This window comes from Eleginops maclovinus, chromosome 3 (genome assembly GCF_036324505.1).
Source record: "Eleginops maclovinus isolate JMC-PN-2008 ecotype Puerto Natales chromosome 3, JC_Emac_rtc_rv5, whole genome shotgun sequence".
NCBI lineage: Eukaryota > Metazoa > Chordata > Actinopteri > Perciformes > Eleginopidae > Eleginops > Eleginops maclovinus.
Window position 1 is genome coordinate 19,406,112 of NC_086351.1, and position 16,685 is coordinate 19,422,796.

Genomic DNA, 16,685 nt, shown 5'->3' on the forward strand with positions numbered 1-16,685 from the left:
ATAATATAACATTTACATATAGAGAAAAGTTTTCAAAAACTGTTAACAGAAGGATCTCGAAACGCAAATTAAAATGCAATTTTACAACAAATATCCACAGTGTATACACAACAACATTAACAACTGTTAACACTATATTACATAAAATAACGATTATCTTAGTAAAATAGGGGTGTGAAGTGACAAAGGACATTATTCAATCCTTTTTCTAATGTACACTTTTTCAAACGTTTTGTCCGAATTTTGCTAGATTTGACCCTTGTCAATGGCTAACAGTTTGTGCAGTCATCCTGCTTTATTTTTAAATTGAAAGAAGTAATTAAGGGTCAGTTAAATTCAGCCATTTATTAATGTAATCATTTATGGATGATTTAATTCTCTATCTGTTTCAAATTATGTTAACATTGTCTATGAAAATCAGTTTTTTTATGGTTGAAATCTCCTGTATAGTAAGTAGGGATTTAATGTTGATGCAGCTTAGCTTGTGTGGTGTTTAAAAACGCAAGTAGCCTATACTGTACGTTATTCAGGCTATTGCTCTATCTATACTAAGAAAAGCGTGATTGTAGATATGACCTTCCCCAAATGAGTGGAGGTTAATAATTCCTTTCATAATGAAAACACTGAGCTAAAACATCTGCTTTGTGTATTCAATTTAGATTTTCAGCGCTTTGAGCAAATTAAAAAATGTATTCATCCAGCTCCCATTGTAGGCTGCTGGAGAGCCACTTTAAAAAAAATGTTTTACAAAGATATGCCACTGGTTTACAGGGATTGAGATCTAATCCATTAGAGCTGCAGATATGCCATGAGGTGTTTGATGTCCCCCTAAAGCATTTGCTACAACAGAGCACTTCCATGTAGTGTGTGGATGCTATGACAACGCGGCACAATGCTTTTATCTAACAGGCAACAATAAGACTTCCTTTTTTTCAGCATTCTGTGGGCTGAAAGACTGGGCCAAAGACAGATATCTCATTGGTAGGGTCTAGCTCGAGTTGCTTTAGCACCCAAACCTCGTACTGATTTAGCGAGAGCTGAGTGGTACCTTGAAACGAACTCTGAATGTGACAGCACACTATTCAAATTCATGAAATACCCTGTGATGGTGACCTCCAACTTCTAAAGAATCCTGCTTCAGTAGCTTGGATAAGATGCTGCAATGAGTCCATAGTAATTCCATTCATTTAATTTAAACTATAGCAAAGTACCTTTCATAACCTACGTTGTTGTTTTGTTTACTTGTCTGTTAGCACAAATAGGGAAAATTATCTAACCTATTTTCATAAAACTTGTGGAAAGGGCAAAGTAAGAACCCATTAAATGTGAAGCTGAACTGACTAACATTGCAGATCCATTACCTTATTTTTCATTTATGGAGACTTCGCGGAGGTATGCGCCCACTGGGTGCCCTTTTAGTTGTTTTCATAAACGTTTTAATTCCTAGTACATTATGAAATCAGGTGTAGGCATTGCTTGATTGCAGCCTAGTCAAGCAACGTCTCAATATAAAATGAAAACAGAAGTCTGGGTACACTTCACGGCTAAAGGTCAACAACCATGACTGTCAGAGATATTAAAAAAGTGTTGATAGGTGCCCTCGTTTGCTCACTCGTCGGGAACATTTAGAGTTACATTCGTTTGAGATCTGGGGCCTTGGTATAAGGACTTCAGCTGTCTGTAGGTTTTTGAATGCCTGAGCCTTCTGGTGGTGTCAAGAGCTAATTAACTCTGACAAAGGGTACCAGCTTTAATAAACCCAGTGACAGCCCCATCCTATACATTCAAACATGGTTGCACATTCTATTTGATAAAATGGATGAGTTTTGAGGCAACGTTGCTTCATAGCTCATCCTTGACTTTTCAGGGAAAGGTCATGGCAATAACAAGGAGAGGATAAGGGTAATGAAATGACTGCTTCACTAACGAGATGGAGGATCAAGGTAGCAATCGATAAAGGGAAGAAGAAATTGTGTGCCTTGAGAACAGAAGGACATGAGCAATAACTCACACATCACCCAGTCAAGATTACATAGGTTATATATGATGCTTATTATATTTGTTGCTATCCGCTTATTACGTGTATTGGCACAATGGAATTTGGATTTGATTGTTTTCAACCTCACATTTTGACATTTTGTTAACTCACAACTTCAATTCAATAGATTTATTTAATGTTTTTGGCTCCGATCAACACAAAGACGACAGATCTCTACAAAGTGAACCAAATAAAATTCAATATACATTTGTATTTGTAATATCCAACTCCTTGGAAATCAGCTTCGGCAGTGTGAAATGCTCTTTTGCTCATACAGTATAGGCCCATTATTTTACTTGGATTGTCAAATACAATGCTGTCTTTTTGTTCTCGTATTGATCCAAAGGTTTAACGTCAAGTCAGCAACAAGATAACCGGTGACAGGGACTTGTAGCAGTCAGATGCAGTGACATAATGATCAGAAAAGTAAAGGTGAGATAAAAGACAGCTTCAAAGGGTCTTCACCATTGAAGGGACACCTGTGTGTCATGTTGTTAGGTCAATTGTTAGATGTGAGGAGGTATGAAGGTGCATTTACACTTATTGTGACAACCTGAACATGTTGATGAGAAACCAAAGAGAATGAGGATTAATTTATTTGTACCAAACAGAGCAGGCTCTGTGATATTATAGGAGTTTTGAAGTCCTTTTTCATGGATCTTTGTAAAGATAATGGATTGTTGTATGTACTCTGTTACAGTGGTTTTTAAAGTGAGCTGCTATTGCCAGCGTGTATCCCAAATGAGTATTACAAATTATTACATTTTTGCACAAAAAAGTCTGTTGTGTCCATTTTCCCCATCCATGTTTTGGGCCGACAGGACATGAGTTTGGTTTGGAAGTGTGCTGATTTCCTTATGTAATGGTATTAACTATTAACCATCATTTTGAGCTTGCTTTGGTTTAATTCTGGTACAGTCGGTGTGAAGGGCGAAATATACGGAATATATTGGCAGAAATGTAATTTCAAAATAAATTGGCTATTGTCTGGCAACAATTTTTCTGTCTATCATTGTCATTAGACCGATAGTCAATACTTTCTGAGATTGGGCCTTAAGAAACTCCGATATCCAATCTCAAATCATGACACATCACGTCAGTCGGCCAGGACACTGCCCTTCTCAGTCAGCTAGCTAGTTGTTGAAGTTTGAGAATTATTTCAGTCAGCCCACATCACAAGTGAGACTAGCTAACTAGCTACTTTGGGAAATTATACTAACAGTTATATTGCGTTCTGTTTCATTGACATCAGCTTCAGGAGATGATAATAGGTAATTTGTGTTCACGCACTATTACAAAAGATACAGTACCTTGAAGCCAGCCAAGCTAAAATTACATCTGATAAACAAGCCAAAACACAATAGCAAACCTATAGTTTTTTCTTCAAAAAAGCAAGGAATAGGTCGCAAACAAAACAACAACATGGTGAATCTGGCAACAGCATCAGAAAAGGTACAGAAGGCTTCTCATATGGCACCTCAATGGATTGTTGAAAGGAAAAGCCACACACAATTACACAAGAACCCTTACTTTCAGCAGTGGTTGAAATGTGTGAAGTTATGCTGGGAAAGGGGCAGCAAATACGATGAAAGATGTACCCTTCTCAAATGACACCTCTACAGTAGGAGGAGAATTGAAGAACTGTTTGAGGACATTCAGAAGTTCCTGTGAACAATTTTCAAATCAGTTGGACAAACAACAAGACATTGCCATTGCGGTCCAGCTGATTTTTTGAGTTCGATATCAATGGGAAGAGAACATTTTGGGGCACATTAGGTTTCTGTTTAAACCTTTAAATTGTAATGTCAGGTCCACTAAACTGTTAAAAAAAGTTTGACATTTTGGAAAAAAAATGCTTATTTCCTTTCTTGTTGAAACTGAGATCAGAAGATTCAAAACCACTCTCTACAGAGAGTCAGGGAAAAACTAGCACGTTTGATCTCCCTTGGGGTGGTATCTCAAAACTCTGACAAATACTATTCTAAAACTGTAAACAAGACATAGCTAAAAATGAATGATGTAAAAGATAAAAGGTAAGGATGTTGGTGCTGCAGGTGTATGTGTTAAACCATGGGCAAGTCATGTCAAAAGTCTCTTCCTTTATTCAAGCTCTTTTGAACTGTAGTAGAGCATCCCCACTGTGTTAACTTTTTGTTTCAAAAAGTCATGCCTCAGCATTACCTTCCCCATGACACCAGGCTTGTTGTGAAAGGCGAGCATTGATTGGTCCCATAGTCTTTCATGTCTCACTGCAAAGTCCTAACAAGTATTTTTGACTCACTGGACAGAGTGGCCATCCTAACGGACACAAATATTGTGTGGTCTGAACCTGGCAAGAGAGCAACAGAAAAAGCAAAAGGTTCACTGCTTGTTACATAAACCAATAGTGTTCCTATTCAGCGGGAGATATCCTGACTTTCAGACCTGTCACTTTTTAATGTGATATTCTGCTGCATTGACAGAGGACCTAAGGGAGCATACACTGCAGAGAGATCAAGGAAAAAAGGGTTGGGCCTTTGTGGCACAGCATGTACTTTTTTTGAGTGCTGCAGTAGGGGGGAAATTACATGCAACTAGTAAGAGGAGGCTTGATAGGAGAGCTCCTATAGAGAACTATTTGACATGAACTCGTAAACGATTCTCTTTTGCCCCCAAGCAGATACTGCTCTGTGTGAATTAAACTGCAAGGTCATGACATTGTAATCAGTCTATTTGAATTTCTACTGATTGGCCATTTTGAAGACCCCATGTGGGATTTAAGGAAATACTGCCATTTGATCTCTCTGATTTACACTTTGGATTTAGCTTTTTAGGAAGACTATTTGAACATGCGGTGCACATAAAGACAGCAGGAAAAAAAAAAAACGACTGGATAGTTGGGAGCTCAAAATGAGTCAAGATCAAATGCAAAACACCCATAGAAAGACAGCCGGTGGTGATGCTGAATTCTACAGGGACTGTGTGTCATTGGAAATTTGGCATTATGAATAATATATTCTATCACTAATGCATTTTAAAGCAAGAATAATCCCAATGAATCTCTGCCAAAGAGGTTTTATAATCGGTTCGGTATGTTTGGTTCACCTCCTGGCCCTGCTGTGGTGCCCTTGAGCAAGGCACCGGACACCTCCAATCCCCCCTCCCCATTGCTCCCCGGGCGCTGCACGATAGCTGCCCACTGCTCCTAGTACTAGGATGGGTTAAATGCAGAGGACTAATTTCACTGTGTGTGCTCTGCTGTGTGCATGTATGTGACAATAAAGAGGGTTTCATCCTCCGGTTCTATCTTCTTCAGATTGAATTATTTGTGTTTGTGTTTTTAAGAGTTTTTTCAATAAAGAGATGTGCACTAAATATACTGAGATTAATGCTGAATGCTCTTATGAAATCAAATGTTTGAAGAGGAGCTCTCTGGTGCGGTTAAAAAATGCTGGGTTTATTCACATGTAGCAGCATGTAGGCATCACAATGTTCATTCTGACACCACGTTCACGCTAATTCACTGATACACAGCTTGGTTCTCAATTGCGACTGTGGCTCAGGAATTGTGGAGGAGTGGTCGTCCACAATTCCGAGGTTTGATCCCTGACATGTTGAAATACCCTTCAGAAGATACTTAACCACAAGTGTTAGTATGACTCTGGGAATTGGTGAATGCTGTCTATGCTGCATATGTAAAGAAAACCTAACCCTAACCCAAACCGAAAATGCACCAAATAAATGTAGGTCACTTGTATCAATTTTAAATACATGTTTGGCAAAGCAACATTTTGGTTGTATTGTGAATATGGCTTGCATTCACCTTGATCATTTGTCATTTTCTCTGCTCGAAGAAAAACCAGGCACCCTTGCTGAGTGATCATACTGAGTATGCAGTTCATTTGCTCTGTGCCCTTGGTTTCTGGGAATGCATGGAAAGAAATGGACTTAGAGTAGTCAAAAAGTCAAATTATCACTGCCTTCAGAAATACAAAAACCTTCTCATTTACAGGATAGCAAAGATCTGGACAAAGATTTATATGATTGTGACCTTACTCATACTGTAACTCCTCTACTGTGGTATCATGGTCAACATACCTCCCCAATGTGTTTCTGCTGCACTATTTCTAAATGCTCTTAATGTCGTTCATTTTTTGTAAAGCACGTTGAATTGCCTTGTGTTGAAAGGTGCTATATAAATAAACTGGCCTTGCCTTGCCTTACATTACTTCATAGTGAACACAAATGATCCATGTTTATAATATAGTAAATTACTCCAACCACAAGAAAAGCTTTATTTTTCTGTCCATTAAGCCCATCACCCCCAGCATTGTGCAGGATTGAGTCATAGCAAAAAAACATATTGTGCACATGCTCAAAGGTCACTCCTCCACACATGGATTAATTTTAATCACCCTCTATGATCACATATTGATGATTACTCTTTAACTAATCAGCCAGTGCCTAACTGACTGCCACTCTGCCAATGTATAAGGTTAATTATGGCTGTTATCAAAACTCATTCCTTTCATCAGTAATTAACCTGATTCATTTGCACACTGTTGAGCAGCACTAACATCCTATATTAATTAAATTCAGTTTATAGAGCAGGCTTTGCTAGATTGTATACCAGATTCAATAATGACAAGCAAAAGCAAAAATATATTTTCAACACTTTCTCCATGTCACAAAATGATGTAACTATTTTAAAAAACTAATTTCAAAAGTAACTTTCTTCAAGAATGGTTGAGGTTTTAACTTTTACATATTTAAATTAAAAAAAAGTCAACACTGACTTCTTGTTTCACAGCTGGCTACCGCTTAAATATCCTCACTTATTTGAATCACTAATTTACCCCCTTCCTCCTCTCAACCTTTGCAGAATTTGATTAGAAACGCATTTGTGATATGTCAAAACACTAAAACCTGACCGTACAGTTTTCTTTAACAGGACTGTATTTTTGTACACCATGTTGATTTTTAAAATTATTTTAGGCTTTAGCCAGGGACTTAGTAAATAGATAGTGTGTGTTTTGTAATGGACAATCCGGATTTCATCCTGATCCTAAAGAAACAATGAGTTGGACGTGGCTGGGCATCAACTGTTTTTAAATGCAACAACCAGGTGACAGTTGGAGGCATGGATCAAAGGAAAAACTACCAAAATGGTGGACAGAGCACAAAATACTCCAACCTTTGTTGTGCTGCTAGAAGGGGCCAAATTGACCACAAAATTATACTCATGTGCCGGACGTCAATGCATGCTAATACTACTGCAGTTAAGATGCTTCAGAAAAGTTTGATCCAAATCTCTATATAAAGCAAAACCATGGGTTTAAAACGCTAATAAAATGTGTTACAAGCAGTAGTAAATCAGCATTGTTATCGATAAATATTAAGATGTAGTTTAAATAAAGCTTTTAATATGTGGAATCAAGAAGTCTTGAAATTCTGTGTGTTATTTTATACACTTAATAATTAACCATCCAAGACAAATAGGACAGTAGCAGAGATAAGAAATACATTTGATGTCTGGCAGTGGAAGAAGTGTGTGTCACCAGTTCGGTAAGTTATTGGATTTGCATATAAGATACTATGCAAAAAAAGTGAAAAAGAGTTATCATCTCAATGTATTCATGGTGAAACAAAGGCTGTGCAAATTAGAGCTGTGGATAGCGAATGCGCACTACCCAGCTGTGATTATACGACAAAGGTCAGAAACTAAAACTTGTGCTCTGTACTGGAATTTTCATTGCAATTTGGAAATGCCAACAGGCCAGCAGACATGAGATTTGGTTGAAAGTGTTTCCAAATCATCAGTTCATTTCCTTTCAGGTCACTCTTCCTCTTCAAAAACGCAACAAAATGGACTTTGAGAGCATGAGCAGTGCGCGAGGTGAGAGCCATGTCTTTCCACCACTTGAACATTTCTAGTCTTATACTCATGAAATGTGAAAAGGGCTTTCGATTTTTGTGGAAGAAGCAGTGAGCTAATAATAATGTCTAATCTCAGCTGTCACTCAAATTGTCAGCAGGATAGTGAAAGGATGTTTACCTCAGATATTGATGTGGCATACATTGCAATAACAGGCATTCACTTCTTCATGATTACCCAAGGTACCAAGAGAATATAAATAACCTCTGAAAATTCATTTTCAGTAATCCAGAATGATTACCAGAATCAATCATTCAAACACAGGTTCATGTTATTTATTTGCACCCATACGTAGATTTAGTTACAAAGAAAAGGGACACACTCTAAAACAACCCAGACAACAGACGTACTCTAATAACAGTACACTCCATCAAATCTCAAAACATTTAAAAACATTTAAAAACATCAGTACAAACATGGACATTCAAAATGAATAAATAAATAAATCAAATAAATTAAATAAATACATAAATAAATAAATAACTAGGCAGCAGGTTAAATTCTGAGTGCAGAGGGTGGGAGTTATCGGCTTATATGGGGTTGAATTAACCGCTGTAACTAGAACGATTACCAGAATCAATCATTCAAACAGGCTCAGGTTATTTATTTGCACCCGTAGGTAGATTTAGTTTGCAGATAAAAAGACAAGGGATCCATCCTGAAACACACTCTAAAACAACACAGACAACAGACGTCCTCTAATAACAGTAGGGGCCTACAATCTGCTCCGTCAAATCTCAAAACATTTAAAAACATTGAAAAAAACACAAGTACAAACATGGACATTCAAAATTAACGAATAAATAAATAACAAGGCATCTGTGTGACGCTGCTATGATGCTGGAAAAGTTTAAATTCTTTGCAGAGGGTGGGAGTCATTGTCTAATAAGGAGCTGGATAATGGCTGTAACTGCCTGAGGTACAGGGTCTCCAGGTTTAGCTGTTGCTGACCAGTCAGTCTACTGGACGACTTTATAATCTGACAGAGAGTTTCTGCTCTTTAAAGTCAGGTTACTGATCGATGACATTAATGCAAAAGACAGTATTGACTCGATAAAAGCACAATCAAACATGATTGACCAAGTCAGAAAGAAGAAAAGAATGATAGACAAAGTGATCGAGGTTGCACCTATTTCCATCCCATTCAAGATGATTTAGTTTAAACTAATCCCTCTTCAGTAATTAGCAAATATGTATAATGGGATTTCAATAAAATAAACACAAATAAAGCCGGTTGGTATTAATTTATTGTAAGGCAAGCATGGACTCTTATATGAAAGTACTTAAATCTGCCCAGATGCAGCTCAACCATTGTGGGAATATTTAATATTCACTCCAGCTCGGTTTTGAAAGCTCAAAATCACCAACGGACAAGTTAAACAGTAAAGGAGTCTCAACATTTTCTGTCTAATGATATCTGCTGAAAAGAGGTCTGCATGGAGTGGAGGAAGGATTAGAGTGCCATGTGTGTGAAATTCTCTACCTCTCCTAAGCCATTAAGGAAGGGCTTCACACAGCTGATTGGCCAAGAGGGGAAATGTACCCAGCTGCTATCAGTTATAATTAACTGCCAACAGCTGATCTGAATAACCTCCAATCAATTCAGGGGAACTGTGAAGTTCAGATTAAATAAATAAGACTTGTATTGGAATCTAAAAAAACGACTCACCAGGAAAGTCACAGAATTACAGAATATACTCTTTAACTGTTACTTACATAAAACAGTTGTCAAACATTCATTTTAAATATTCATATTTATATAACTTTGGCATTTTTTGAGGTAGTGAAACTTACTTATTTCTTTTGTCTGATCCCTAAAAAATAGCTAAAACTTAGTCGGGTATTTACTCAGCTAAAAAAAGAGGCAACAGTTTCCAAGGAATTTTTAGGAGTTGTTTGAACTTACTAATACAGTTTGCCTGCCGGTGTTATAGAATATATTGTATGAAGAAGGAGGAGAAAGTTAGTTTGGGCATATTATCAAATGATTAACCCCCAAATAGGATTTTGTGACTCCCGGTTAATTATGAGTGTCTCGAGGGGCGAGTCACTGGCTACAGCGTCTATGAAACAAGTGAATTAAAGTCATAATTCATAATCGTCGTAATCTTTTACCCCACCCTCTCCCTAGAGCCTCACATCCGCCAAGTAATCAAGAGTAATCAATTTACCACCTCCGCAACATCGCAAAGATCTGTCCCTCTCTCACCCGCCCCACAGCTGAACGATGCATCCACACCTCAATTTCCTCCCTTCTTAACAACTTTAACTCCCTTCTCTGCAGCACGTCCCTCAATAGATTCCAACTCTTTCGAAATGCAGCCGCCCGACTCCTCACAGACACTGAATCATGGCACCACATCACCCAAGTCCTCAAAGAACTACACTGGCCTCCTATGTCCTTCCGCATCAACTACAAAATACTGGTCCTCACTTACAAAGCCCTCCCCCACCTCACTGACCTCCTCACCCCCTGTCAACCCCAACGATCCCTCAGATCCACCTCAGCCGGTGTCCTATCCATCCCTAAATCCAATCCATGCCCATTGGTCGTCTTTGTCTATCCTTTCTCGTTTCTTCTCCCCCATCCCAACCATCCCTGACATTGTTAAGTGACTGAGTCAAACTTTTGACCTAATCACTTTGCCCAAATCGTTGAGCAGAAAGTTAAAGGGTTAAAGCGGGCCCTTTGGCTCTTAAGGCAAGCTTGAAGCATCTATAGAATCAAGGGGCCGTTGTCAAAGTCACCCTGCGTTTTAATGATGCAGTGTGACAAATGGGCCTACTGTATGGGGACATCTTAGCCATTCAGAAAAAATGAGGTCATCCAACAATGGAAGGAGAGAGAGAGCAGCGCAAAAGTCCTGCAAAACCATTTCAAAGTTGGTTGACCATGGAAGTTTCTCTTCAGAATTCAAAAATAATCATCCACCCATCCAATAACACAGATTGACATTTCTTACCAGCATTTTATTACGTCACTTAAGAATGAATTGCAATAACTTGTGGAAGTTGAACTTCCGACTTCTCATGAGATGCCTTTACAAACTGAAAATTGCAGTAAGCCCATTGCTTTGATTTATGACCAAATTCTTGAAAAAAACAATTGACTCATGAAGACCCACCCAGTTGTATATTGTGTTAAGTGCTACGCAAAGGGTTGCTAACATGCTGAACTTAGTTGGTTAACATCGACAACAAGAATGTTATTTTTTTCATTGTTAACATGATTGTCCCCTGATTTGTGTTAAATGTTGTTCGTCTTTACTCCAATATTTGATATCTCAAATATATTTATATATATATATATATACTCATGTGCCGAGTATATATGATATCTCAAATATATGTATATACAGTGGGGCAAAAAGGTATTTAGTCAGCCACCAATTGTGCAAGTTCTCCCATTTAAAAAGATGAGAGAGGCCTGTAATTTTGATCATAGGTATACCTCAACTATGAGAGGCAAAATGAGAAAAAAAAAATCCAGGAAATCACATTGTAGGATTTTTAATGAATTAATTGGTAAATTCCTCAGTAAAATAAGTATTTGGTCACCTACAAACAAGCAAGATTTCTGGCTCTCACAGACCTGTAACTTTTTCTTTAAGAGGCTCCTCTGTCCTCCACTCGTTACCTGTATTAATGGCACCTTTTTGAACTCGTTATAAAAGACACCTGTCCACAACCTCAAACAGACATACTCCAAACTCCACTATGGCCAAGACCAAAGAGCTGTCAAAGGAGACCAGAGACTAAATTGTAGACCTGCACCAGGCTGGGAAAACTGAATCTGCAATAGGTAAGCAGCATGGTGTGAAGAAATCAACTGTGGGAGCAATTATTAGAAAATGGAAGACATACAAGACCACTGCTAATCTCCCTCGATCTGGGGCTCCACGCAAGATCTCACCCCGTGGGGTCAAAATGATCACAAGAACGATGAGCAAAAATCCCAGAACCACACGGGGGGACCTAGTGAATGACCTGCAGAGAGCTGGGACCAAAGTAACAGAGGCTACCATCAGTAATACACTACGCCGCCAGGGACTTGAATCCTGCAGTTCCAGACGTGTCCCCCTGCTTAAGCCAGCACATGTCCAGGCCCGTCTGAAGTTTGCTAGAGGGCATTTGGATGATCCAGAAGAGGATTGGGAGAATGTCATATGGTCAGATGAAACCAAAATAGAACTTTTTCTATAAACTCAACTCGTCGTGTTTGGAGGAGAAAGAATGCAGAGTTGCATCCAAAGATCACCATACCTACTGTGAAGCATGGGGGTGGAAACATCATGCTTTGGGGCTGTTTTTCTGCAAAGGGACCAGGACGACTGATCCGTGTAAAGGAAAGAATGAATGGGGCCATGTATCGTGAGATTTTGAGTGAAAACCTCCTTCCATCAGCAAGGGCACTGAAGATGAAGCGTGGCTGGGTCTTTCAGCATGACAATGATCCCAAACACACCGCCAAGGCAACGAAGGAGTGGCTTCGTAAGAAGCATTTCAAGGTCCTGGAGTGGCCTAGCCAGTCTCCAGATCTCAACCCCATAGAAAATCTTTGGAGGGAGTTGAAAGTCCGTGTTGCCCAGCGACAGCCCCAAAACATCACTGCTTTAGAGGAGATCTGCATGGAGGAATGGGCCAAAATACCAGCAACAGTGTGTGAAAACCTTGTGAAGACTTACAGAAAACGTTTGACCTCTGTCATTGCCAACAAAGGGTATATAACAAAGTATTGAGATGAACTTTTGTTATTGACCAAATACTTATTTTCCACAATAATTTGAAAATAAATTCATTAAAAATCCTACAATGTGATTTCCTGGATTGTTTCCCCCATTCTGTCTCTCATAGTTGAGGTATACCTATGATGAAAATGACAGGCCTCTCTCATCTTTTTAAATGGGAGAATTTGCACAATTGGTGGCTGACTAAATACTTTTTTGCCCCACTGTATATATATATATATATTTGGTGGCTCATCATGGAGTCTTCATTACATGCAACAATTACGCCTGAAAATAATTTAATAATGAAGGTTCTTGGAGCTAACATGATTACCCTGTGGAGTTTCCCTGTAGAAATGATATTTATGTTTTCCAGTCTTTCTTACCGAACCCGGAATCTTTATCCTTGAAGCCCGATCAACAATGCTCAATGAAAACTTTTCCTCATTTGCCAAGGTGATTGTAAAATATATACTGTATCATTTATCTTAATTCCTCGATACATTTGTGTCTTAAGGCAATTTTTTTGTGTTTTTTTCCATCCGATTCAGGAGCAAATTACTTCAAATGTGGCACACGTGTACACTTGGACCAAAGGAACTGATTGAAATTGTGTGGGTTAAGGCAGCGGTCACTATGACTTCACAAATCACATTTCTGGCCCTGAATTTGTTTGCTAATTTTAAATTCAAACAATGCCTGCCTATTGATACGTATTATGCATATGCCTCTTGTTTGGTGGCACAAGGTGTCTAGCACTATTGCCTCATATCAAAGCGGTTCTGGGTTCAAAATCGACCTTCTGTGTGGAGTTCGCATGAACTCCCCTCGCTGTTTTAGCGTAGAGTTTAGTTTTGGTGGCTACGGCTGTAATGTAGAACAACAGTTGTAGAACTTTTTTTCTTCTCCTGTGTTTTGTGTTGGTCTTACATTAAACACAAGGTCCGTATGTTAGCATGTTTGGGTAAAAGATTAGTATTACAATAACAAAAACTTGGAAAATTGATCCTGTCAACAGAAATACTCTTGTAAGAACAATAATTTAATACTTTAGGAACATTTTTAAAGTCATAAAAAGACGATTTATGACGGTTGTTTCTTTTCTCTTTGACTCTCAGGGCTGATTTATTACTCTTTAGTTTTTAAAGGGGACGAGATGCCTGGGTCTTGAGCGATTAATGTTTTTGTCATGTTCCTTGTTTTCTGTCTGTTTCCTGTTTTATTTTGAAATGTTTTCCCTCTGTTATGTCATGTTTAGTTTTACTTCCTGTCTTTGGGTTTTCCTTGTGTCTGATTGTGTCATTGTGTTCACCTGTTGCCCCTGTGTTTCTCCTCCCCCTTCCAGCTGTCTCTCGTCTTGTGATTACCCATTTGTATTCAGTCCCTGTTTCCCTTTTGTCTGTTGTTCGGTCATTGTCATTTCTTCCCTGATCCTGTACATGTTACCTGCCTGTTCCTGCCTGTCCGTCCGTCTGTCTGCTCCTGTTCCCAGTGTCCCTGTATCCCCTGGTTAGTGTTGGTGTGGTTATTTTTTGGTTAAACGTACAGCTTTAATTTAAATAAAGCTCGCCTACATACCTGCTTCCCGTTCATTTTACTGCACTTGGGTCCTGTTTCCCCAAACCCTGACAGTACGACCGAACCAAAGATGGACCCAGCAGTATGTTTGGACGATGCGCTGGTGGAGTTTTCGTACCAAATTTTGTGTATTTTGTGTATTTTGGGAGAATGGAGGAAAGCAGTTTCCAAAGAGGCTCAAGATGCAGCTCTCGTTTGTGCACACCGGGAAGTGGCAGAGATTCCTGAGCTCACTGCCGGAGTATTTGAGGACATTTGTCACTTCCCCAGAAAGCCTGCACCCTATCCTGAAACCTCGGGTCACAGCAGTGACGCTTCTGGCTCAAGCTGCAGCCAAACCTCCTGCAGCCAAGCCTCCTGCAGCCAAGCTTCCGGCTCAAGTTTCGGCCCTAGCCGCCATGTCATGTCCAGCCACTCCTGTCCTGTCGGCGGCCCGGCCGACTCCAGCCCCGCCTGTCCTGCCGGCGTCCCGGCCGACTCCAGCCTCGCCTTTCCTGTCGACTCCGGCCTGGCCTGCTGACTCCAGCCTCGCCTGTCCAGTCGACTCCGGCCTGGCCTCCGGTCTCGCCTGTCCAGTCGCCTCCAGTCTTGCCTGTTCCTGCTCCGTCCTCCAGAGTTCCCTCGTCATGGTCTCCGCCCCTGTCTCCGTCCCCCCTCGGTTCCCCAGCCAAAAGTCCTGTCTATGCTCTGTCTCATCCTCTGCCTTGGCCCCGGGGCATCCGCCAGAGACACCCTTCTCGTCCTCTGCCTTGCCCCCGGGTCGTCTGCCCGAGACGTGGTGTTGGTGTGCTTATTTTTTTGGTTGAATGTACAGCTTTAATTTAAATAAAGCTCGCCTTTTGTTTGGACCCGTACCTGCCTCCCGTTCATTTTACCGCACTTGGGTCCTGTTTCCCTAAACCCTTACAGTCGGCCAGGCCGCCGACAGGGCAGCAGGGGCTGGAGTCGGACGGGCCGCCGACAGGCAAGGAGGGGCTGGAGTGGGCCGGAACGCAGCTGGAAACATGGCGGCTAGGGCTGAAACTTGAGCCAGAAGCTTGGCTGCAGGAGGCTTGGCTGCAGCTTGAGCCGGAAGCGTCACTGCTGTGACCCGAGGTTTCAGGATGGGGTGCAGGCTTTCTGGGGAAGTGACAAATGTCCTTAAATATTCCGGCAGTGAGCTAACGAACCATGGCTTCTCTGCCACTTCCCGGCGTGCACAAAGGAGAACTGCATATTGAGCCTCTTTGGAAACTGCTTTCCTCCATTCTCCCAAAACATACAAAATTTGGTACAAAAACTCCACCAGCGCATCGTCCAAACATACTGCTGGGTCCATCTTTGGTTCGGTCGTACTGTCAGGGTTTTGGGGAAACAGGACACAAGTGCAGTAAAATGAACGGGAGGCAGGTATGTAAGGCGAGCTTTATTTAAATTAAAGCTGTACGTTCAACCAAAAAATAACGACGACCGAACACCAGACAAAAAGGGAAACAGGGACTAAATACAAATGGGTAATCACAAGACGAGAGACAGCTGGAAGGGGGAGGAGAAACACAGGGGCAACAGGTGAACACAATGACACAATCAGACACAAGGAAAACCCAAATACAGGAAGTAAAACTACACATGACATAATAGAGGGCAAACATTTCAAAATAAAACAGGAAACAGACAGAAAACAAGGAACATGAAAGTTTTGTTGGATCAAATACAATATTGTTCCCTTTTATCTAAAAAGAAAAGGTGATCTCATTCAATATTTGATGTCTCAGATAAACAAGGTAGCAGGAATGTCTTTTCATTTGTCTCATATGAATTAGGCAGACAACAATTGACAATGAAGCGCTTCAATCACACTCTCTGCAGTCAACGTGTTGCGGTGAGCTTTAGTAAGATACTTAACCCTAAAACTGTAGTCTGTGGTATCTTTTTTAAATTGTGACGGACAAAAAACTGGTTCTTACTCATCAAACCATGCAAAAGGGCCATTTTCTTTGCCTTGATTAATCCGGCTCATATCTAGTGATCTGCATGTGAAGCCAAGCGAAGGTCTGACCATAGTGTGACTCTTTGACACATGTTCGAAAGGCTGTGCCCATGTGTCATCCTCCCACACATGTCCGCTCTATTAAACACCATTAAGTAGAATTAGGCCCATCTTAATTGCAGTCCTGTCCTCTTTCTTGTGGATGCTTATTACCATGGAGATGGAGTACGTTTACCTGATCTAATCAGGTTGAATGTGTCTTTGTCAGTCTGTGGTCCATTTCTCTGCCTCTCTGCAGCATAAAAGCAACATCTTCTATTCATCACTCCTCAGTCCACAGAGTCACACACAACACTGAGCTAATAGGTGCCTCAGAGAAAAGCTCGATAGATTTATTGGAGTTTTGCAAATCATTAGATACTGCAAATCATGAGCATCTCTTGGTCTTTTGGTTAAGGT